Source organism: Pogoniulus pusillus, chromosome 9, assembly GCF_015220805.1.
Source record: "Pogoniulus pusillus isolate bPogPus1 chromosome 9, bPogPus1.pri, whole genome shotgun sequence".
NCBI lineage: Eukaryota > Metazoa > Chordata > Aves > Piciformes > Lybiidae > Pogoniulus > Pogoniulus pusillus.
In genome coordinates this window covers 39982322-39991139 of record NC_087272.1, presented here as the reverse complement: position 1 = coordinate 39991139, position 8818 = coordinate 39982322, and positions in this window count along the sequence as shown.

The window sequence follows — 8818 nt, the reverse complement described above, 5'->3', positions numbered from 1 at the left end:
AAGATAAATTGCTGCCCCAGGAAAAAGCCAAACAACCTCCTTGTGTCACTCAGCACTACCCAGCACCTGCCACAAATAACAATGCCATTTTTAATAGGTACCATAAAATTGCTTCACAGTTTTTAATTGCTCTTAAGCATCTGAGCTGTGTCTGAACACAACCTGTATTTTGCTTTAGGTGACAGCAGAAGGTAGGAAAGCAGCCACATGCCTGCCTTGCCAGCTTCACACCACCTGGAAGCAGGCAGTTTCTCTAAGAGAGGGACAGCTGAGTCCAAGCAGTGTAAACACAACCCAAGAGTTTCCCAGCACGTCTGGAAGCAGACATCAGCTACCTTTCCTTTTGCTTCCACCTCCTCCTAATAATGATTTGTCCTACCTATATTTCCCTCCTCAAACAGCTGACACTTCTCCCACAATGCAGACAGAGGCTGCAATCCACTAGCACAGGGCTCACTCAAAGCCTGCGTTCTGCTGGATCATTCACTACTAATGGTGTACTCAGCACCCTGCCTGACACAAGATCAGCCCTACAGTGGGTACAACCTGATCTCAGGTCTGGAGTCAGTTACTGGCCCCCCTGCGGTGTTCATGATGTTGCAGAACTCTGCCTCTACCCTGCCCTGCTGAGACCTCATCTTGAGTGTTTAATTTTGGGCTCCTCAGTTGCAGAGGGACAGGGATCTGCTGGAGAGAGTCCAGTGGAGGGCTACAAGGATGATGAGGGGACTGCAGCACTGCCTGGTGAGGAGAGGCTGAGGGACCTGGGGCTGCTTAGTCTGGAGAAGAGAAGACTGAGAGGGGATCTAATCAATGTCTGTAACTATCTGAGGGCTGGGGGTCAGGAGGGGGGGACAGGCTCTGCTCACTGCTCCCTGGGATAGGACAAGCAGCAGTGGATGGAAGCTGCAGCACAGGAGGTTCCAGCTCAACACAAGGGCAACTTCTTGCCTGGAAGGGTCCCAGAGCCCTGGCACAGGCTGCCCAGAGAGGCTGTGGAGTCTCCTTCTGTGGAGCCTTTCCAGGCCTGTCTGGAAGTGTTGCTGTGTGCCCTGAGCTGGGTTGTGTGGTCCTGCTGTGGCAGGGGCTTGGACTGGCTGAGCTCTTTGGGTCCCTTCCAGACCCTGAAATCTGTGAGCTGTGAACCCAAACATTCTGAGAGGCTGTTAGTCCCCAGGTATTAGCACTGCAAACACCAGTGCATCCCACTCCCCATTTCTACCAAGGTAATCCAGGTACCAAAGAGAGAACCTTAGAGAACAACTGCTGTAAATGAATGTTTAGTTACAATAAGCACATTGCACCTTCTATTTCTGCAGTCAATAAACATTTACACCCAGGCTACACAGCTAACTTCTGCCTGAGATTTATGGCCAGGAACTGGGGTGCTAAAGCAGCACCAGCAGGAGGATGAAATATTACAAGAGTCATTAAGCTGATTATTCAGAACTCTGTGCCTCTTGCAATTTAGTATTTCATGATCTAAGTGCATTACCATTTGAATAATTACAACACATATCAGCAGAAGCAAATACTCACTGAGCATTAGTGAAGTCTGTAAATGATATACAACTCTCCTACCAGGCAACAGTGGCAGAAGGAAGGAGTCCAAGCAGTCCTCGGTGTCTCTTCCTAAAGAAAAAAACCAAACATGACTCATGTCACACCTGGAGCTCAATTACTTTCTGTTTTCAAAGGGGAAACTTAAAATCAAACCACCCTGATCACAACCTTAGGTTTGTTGCCCCGTAGAAACATTCAGCTGTCATTTAGTATGCATAAGCACTTAGCATCATATATGGGGCAAGTGAAAACACAACCAACAAAGAGGGGAACGAGCAACTCCAGCCCTTGGTGTTTCCAGGAGAGTGAAGGCATCTCCACAGCTGCAAGGAGCAACTGTCACATTTACTGAGCCCCACACTCCTCAGGGGCAGGTGAGATTAGTGCCATACAAACACACCCAGACATATCCAAGCATACATGGGCTGCCCAGGGAGGTGGTGGAGTCACTGGCCCTGGGGGTGTGCAAGCACAGCCTGGTTGGGGCACTTAGTGCCATGGTCTGGTTGGTTGGCCAGGGCTGAGTGCTAGGTTGAGCTGGCTGAGCTTGGAGCTCTCTTCCAACCTGCTTGATTCCATGATTTTAGAAGGGGACACATCCAGTCCTGATGCAAAGGAACTTAACTGGATGCTCAGCAAGGAACAGGGCATTTAGCATCCTCATCTCCAATCATGCTACCAAAACAATTTACTCTTTAAGACAGATTACTTGGAGGAGATGGCTTTGAACACTTAATCAGAACCAAACTGGATCTTCCATCATTTAGTAATCAAAGAATCATTAGAACCAAGCAGGTTGAAAGAGAGCTCCAAGCTCAGCCAGCCCAACCTAGCACCCAGCCCCTGCCAATCAACCAGACCATGGCACTAAGTGCCCCAGCCAGGCTGTGCTTGCACACCCCCAGAGACAGTGACTCCACCACCTCCCTGGGCAGCCCATTCCAATGACAAATCACTCTCTGTGAAGACCTTCCTCCTAAAGACATAGGTTGTTAAATGGAAGCTCCCTCAATCTCCCCATCCCTGATACTAAAAGGGAGCAGTTACACCAGCATGGGTGTGTGCTTGCTGTGGCCTGAAGGCTATTGACAAAACAGAGCCTTTGGGCACTTGAGCTGAGCTTTGCAATGTCTGCATGGTGAAGAGGTGCTAAACTGTTGTACCTGCTGCACAGCAAACCTGCACAGAAGTCAAGTCCTAGGCGTTCTAGAGACACTAATTAAAACCAAGGCAGAGCCTTCTGATTTTAGGCAGCAACTCCATGAGATCTCTCAGCATTTTTGGACTTAGGCACCTGAATTCTCCCTAAATCCTGCTTTAGGTACTTAAGTCCTTTATTGGATATAGCCAATAAACTCTCTCTGGGTCTTTACCTGGTTAAGTATTTTATATCCTATTATGTTTTGCCTCCCTTTTTATTTCCAATGAGATTCTTACCTTTCTCACATGTAGTTAACTGTTTATCTTAGGTGCAGTTGGATTTTTCTATGCTCACTAGTGCATACAGAATTACCAACTGTAATTACATCATTTACTAAGAGCCTTAGTCCAAAAGCACTGAGAACTCACAGCTCCAATTCCATCAAGGAGAACGAAGATCCCTTGGAAAACCCATCCTGCAGTGCTGGACAGAACTGCCAGAGACAGTGCCAGCAGCCTACACCTGCTCAGCTCCCCTCAACTAACTCTGCAGACCAAGCTGCAAATGCAGCTTTGTGGCCACTCATACCTAAAAACCAAACCACTCCAACCTAACTTCTGCCCAACACTGTGCTGCAAACACAGCTTTGTGTTTGTTTTCCTGCAGTGATGCTGAACACTTCGCCCTTTAAAAGTCTGTCTGCAGGAACTAGCTCACAACAAAGCCCCAAAAGTCTGCTAAGCAACAAACTGAAACAAACCAAACCCAAGCAGGCTCTGAGCAGTCATTACTTCTTAGCCAGGGTGGAAGTGATTCAAACCTCAGCACCTAAGGGCTTCAAAAAGCCACTCAAGAATTGCTTTTCAAATACTGCTTGAGATTTCTGGTGGGCTCTCTGTTGCCCTAGAAGTGTCAGTAGCTTCTTGGTGGAACAATTAGCTCTCATTTAATTCAGTAAGACTATGACTATTATTTGTCTACTGAAAACCTTCTCCAATTCAGTTCAATTCAAGCAGGACATGGAACTGTTAGAGTTAGGTACAGAGGAGGCCACCAAGATGCTCAGAGGGCTGCAGCAGCTCTGCTGTGAGGACAGGCTACAAGAGTTGTGTCTCCGCAGCCTGGAGAAGGCTTCCAGGAGAGCTTGGAGTGGCCTTCCAGGATCTGAAGGGGGCTACACAGGAGGGCTGGGGAGGGACTATTGACAAAGCCTTGTAATGACAGGAGGAGGATGAATGGGTTTGAACTGGTAGAGGGGAGACTGAAACTGGATGTTAGGAAGTTCTTTAGAGTGAGGGTGGTGAGACACTGGCACAGGTTACCCAGGGAGGTTGTGGGGGACAGAATCACCCAATGTGATATTTGATCTTTGATCACATTGGGTGATTCTGTCCTCCACAACCTCCCTGAAGGTGCTCAGGACCAGGATGGTTGAGGCCCTGAGCAACCTGTTCTGGTGGGAGGTGTCCCTCCCTATGCCAGTTCCAACTGGATAATTTCTGAGGTCCCTTCCAACCTCTCTGTAGTGAGGGTGTAACACTTTGCAGGTAGCTTTCTGAATCAGGACAGCTGAGGCTTAACATAAGCAGCTGGAAAACACTGCTCTGCAACAGGAAGGGAAAGGACAACCCCTGCAGACTTTCTTAGCATGGCCCAGGTGAACAGCATAATGGTGTGGCTTGATTTTGTTTTAAAGTGTCATTGATCTGGCCCTAGGAGAAGGGAAGCAAAGCAGAGCTTTTCCAAGGGGCACTATTTTTAATGGAGTGGTGGTGGAGTTGTGCCTGTTATCTAATCTAGTAAAAAGCTGCATGCCTGCTTTCCCCCCCACCTTTATATAACCATCACATCCTGATGGATTTATAAAATGAGGCTTTTCTTTAGTTAACTGGGTGAGGCACTTAGTGCCATGGTCTGGCTGATTGGATAGGGCTGTGATCCACAACCAAGGAAAAATAACACACCAAAAGCAAAGCTTGAACATTCAGCTGTCCCTCAAAGATACAATGGCCACACAGGTAACAGGTAATACCAAGGCTCAACTAGTCACAGAACCAAGCAGGCTGGAAGAGAGCTCCAAGCTCAGCCAGCCCAACCTAGCACCCAGCCCTGCCCAACCAACCAGACCATGGCACTAAGTGCCCCAGCCAGGCTTGGCTGCAACACCTCCAGCCACGGCCACTCCACCACCTCCCTGGGCAGCCCATTCCAATGCCAATCACTCTCTCTGACAACAACTTCCTCCTCACAGCCAGCCTAGACCTGCCCTGGCACAGCTCCAGGCTGGGTCCCCTTCTTCTGTTGCTGGCTGCCTGGCAGCAGAGCACAACCCCACCTGGCTACAGCCTCCCTGCAGGCAGCTGCAGGCAGCAATGAGCTCTGCCCTGAGCCTCCTCTGCTGCAGGCTGCACACCCCCAGCTCCCTCAGCCTCTCCTCACAGCCTCTCCTCACAGGGCTCTGCTCCAGGCCCCTCCCCAGCCTTGCTGCCCTTCTCTCCACACCTTCCAGCACCTCAGCATCTCTCTGGAATGGAGTGTCCCAGAGCTGGACACAGTTCTGCCAGGTTCCAAGGATCTGTGTCTCAGGGGCTTGCAAAAGTGATGACTTTTGTGCAATGGATTCTTTTCTGTGAACTCTGGCACACTTCTCTTGAGCCCAGGCAGAGTTCAAAACAAGTTGAGATCCAGAGGATACCCTCTGTTCCTGCAGCACACTGCTCACAGGTACTTAAGAACAAAACCCAAGTCTGTATGCTCACTCTAACCACCTTGAACAGCTTCCTACAACCACACAGAACAAACTCAGGCAAAAATTAATCTTTTGTCTATCTGATGCTAGGAAATGTTTTGTTGTTGTTTTTTTTTATTTGATGCATGCAGCTCTGAGTTTCCAAGAGAGACCTAAGACAACAGGACAGCTGCGAATGCAGAAAGCAGCATGTGTCACATACATCAGACACCTTGAGGGTTAACATAAGTGCTGCTAGCAGAGAAGAGCAAGCTCTGCAGAACAGTACTACCCAGAGGTCTGCGAGTGCTGGAAGCAGTGCAAAATTTCAGGCTTCCTACTCATCTCTTCATCCATCCTACCCCAACTCCTTTCACTGTTTTTCATTTCATTTCATTTCATTGTTGTGAAGTGAAAGATGACAGGGGAAAAGCCTCAACTCTTCTGCTCCAAGACCCCAAGGCTGGCAGAACCATGTTTTGTTTGCTCCTCTAGGCTCATCAAAACGAGCTGATTGTAGCTGCCACCATTGCTTGTATCATCAGTATAAATGCTGCTATATGAACCTGTACAGGCACCTTTGGAAGCTGTAGGAGGGGGAAGAAACAGGTCGTTCACAGTTCTAATTGCTCTTGCAGAGGACAACCTCACCACCCTTACTCTAGCTTTTTACAAGAGCTCCTACAAGCCCTTGAACTTTGTCCTCTTCTATTTTTCTCCTCCGTTTCCCTCTGAAGGGCATAATCACCTACCCTTGTCTTGAGTGATGGCCCACAGTATTACTTCCAGTTTTACCTCAGTCCCAATCCTTCATCTCCCTGAGGGGCAACTCACAAGTGACACATCCAAAACACAATCCTCCACCTCTTACAAATCAAAGCATCCTAACTTCAGCCCGCCACCACTTCAAATTCATCATACAGCTTTTACTTTCATTGTTCCTTAAGACTATTGTTTACTAACTCCTTTTGAATTCATTACTCTAAGAGGCTGTGCTGCCTACCCGCATTTAAGGCATACCCACAATTACCACAGCATCTTGCTTTCTCTGACTTTAGAAACTTGAAAGGCACTGTCAAGGCAAAGGACGTGGCTTACACTGGTTCTGCTTGCCTAAAGCACCTGCCTGTAAATCCAGATGTATCAGGTCCCTTCCAATCATGGCATCTTTGCCAATAGTCCCAATGTGAAATACAGCTTAAGATAAACACAGCTTTGCTCCTTTTGCAAGGCCACAAATCAGTTCTACTGCTGTGTAAGCCCTGGCTGTGAGGTTCTACTTGTACCTCACTGAAACTTCTGGATTCATGACAGCCTTCTAACTCAAAAGAGAAAGGCATCGCAGCAACTGTAAATACACAGCACTTGCGCAACAGACTCCAAGCCCTCATTACAGGCTGACATTTGCAACCCCCCAACATTTTCCCCACAAAAATGCAGCGTGACTGCTGCTGAACGTGATCCAAACAGACCAGGTACTTCCCCAGAACCGCTCCACTTACTGCCTTAGACCTGCGCCAAACGTTCACCGCATCGACGGCCACAGGGCACCACACACACCCGGCAGGGCTGAGCGGCGGCGGCACCGCACCCACCCCAATGGGAGAGCCGCGTTAGGGGCTGGGCACGTTGCAAAAAGAGAGTGGGACGCATAAAGCCTACGGACAAAGAGGAGCTTCTTGGTCGTGTTAACTTTTATCGTGTTCTCCGTTACGAACGCAACGCACCGGCAGAAGGAGCCGGCCCCAGCGGACGGAGACGAGTGCGAGGAGCAGCCGCGCACGGGCTGCCCGGGAGGCACCACCCAGGTGAAGCCGCCAGGGCCGCGGCAGCTACAGACCCCGGACCCTCCCCAAGCGCCCGAGACCCGGCAGACATCCCCTCCTCTTCCCACCCCGGCTGCTCCCCCCGCCTCCCCCCAGCCAGCCAGCCCCAACAGCGCCGCTAACGCCCGACCCCCGCTGCCGCTCTCACCAGAGCAGCCGCTCTTCAGAGCCGCGCTCCCGGGAGCCAACCCGGAGCCCGCAGGCCTGTGCCTCTTCCCCGGTAAGCTACCCTGCTCCCCCCGGGCCGCGCTAAGGCGCTCCTTCCCCGCCGCACCGCACTGTCTCAGCTATGGGCGCAGGGGAGGCGGGAGGGCTGCGCCCAGCAGCGCTCGGCTCCAAGGGGCGCTGTGCCGTACCGGGGTCAGGGGCGCCGGGGTCAGGGGCGCCGGGGGCGCTGTGCCGCACCGGGGTCGGGCGCGCCGTGGGCGGGGGCGCTGTGCCGTACCGGGGTCGGGGGCACCGTGGGCGGGGGCGCTGTGCCGTACCGGGGTCGGGGGCGCCGGTTGCGTTGTGCCGTACCGGGGTCGGGGGTGCTGTGCCGTGCCGGGGGCGGGGGCGCCGGGGGCGCTGTGCCGTACCGGGGTCGGGGGCGCCGGGGGCGCTGTGCCGTACCGGGGTCGGGGGTGCCGGGGGCGCTGTGCCGTACCGGGGCCGGGGCGCCGGGGGCGGGGGCGCCGTGCCGTACCGGGGTCGGGGGTGCCGGGGGGCGCTGTGCCGTACCGGGGTCGGGGCGCCGGGGGCGGGAGCGCTGTGCCGTACCGGGGTCGGGGGCGCCGTGCCGCACCGGGGTCGGGGCGCCGGGGGCGCTGTGCCGTACCGGGGTCGGGGGCGCCGGGGGCGGGGGCGCTGTGCCGTACCGGGGTCGGGGCGCCGGGGGCGGGGGCGCCGTGCCGTACCGGGGTCGGGGGTGCCGGGGGCGCTGTGCCGTACCGGGGTCGGGGCGCCGGGGGCGGGAGCGCTGTGCCGTACCGGGGTCGGGGGCGCCGTGCCGCACCGGGGTCGGGGCGCCGGGGGCGCTGTGCCGTACCGGGGTCGGGGGCGCCGGGGGCGGGGGCGCTGTGCCGTGCCGGGGTCGGGGCGCCGGGGGCGGGGGCGCTGTGCCGTACCGGGGTCGGGGGCGCCGGGGGCGCTGTGCCGTACCGGGGTCGGGGGCGCCGGGGGCGGGGGCGCTGTGCCGTACCGGGGGCGGGGCGCCGGGGGCGGGGGCGCTGTGCCGCACCGGGCCCCGCCCGCACCTTCCCGCCGGCCCCGCCCCCCCGCGCGGGAGGGCGCGCGCGTGGGGCGCTGTTTTGTAAGGGCCTCGAGGCCGCCCCGCCCCGCCCCGCCCCTCGGGCGCAGCTCGCAGCCAATGGGCGGCCGCCGCTGCGGTCAGCTGACGCCGCGCTTTATGTAAGCGCGCGGGGCGGGTGTGCGCGAGGGAGCGGTTTGGGCGGGGCCAGGCCCCGCGCCCAGCGCGCGCCGCCTCCGCCCCTCAGGGCGGGGGGGCGTGGCCTCGGGTGGCGCGCGCGGCGGCGGCGCGCACGTGACACACCCCTCCCGCCCGCGAGGGTGCCTGGCGTC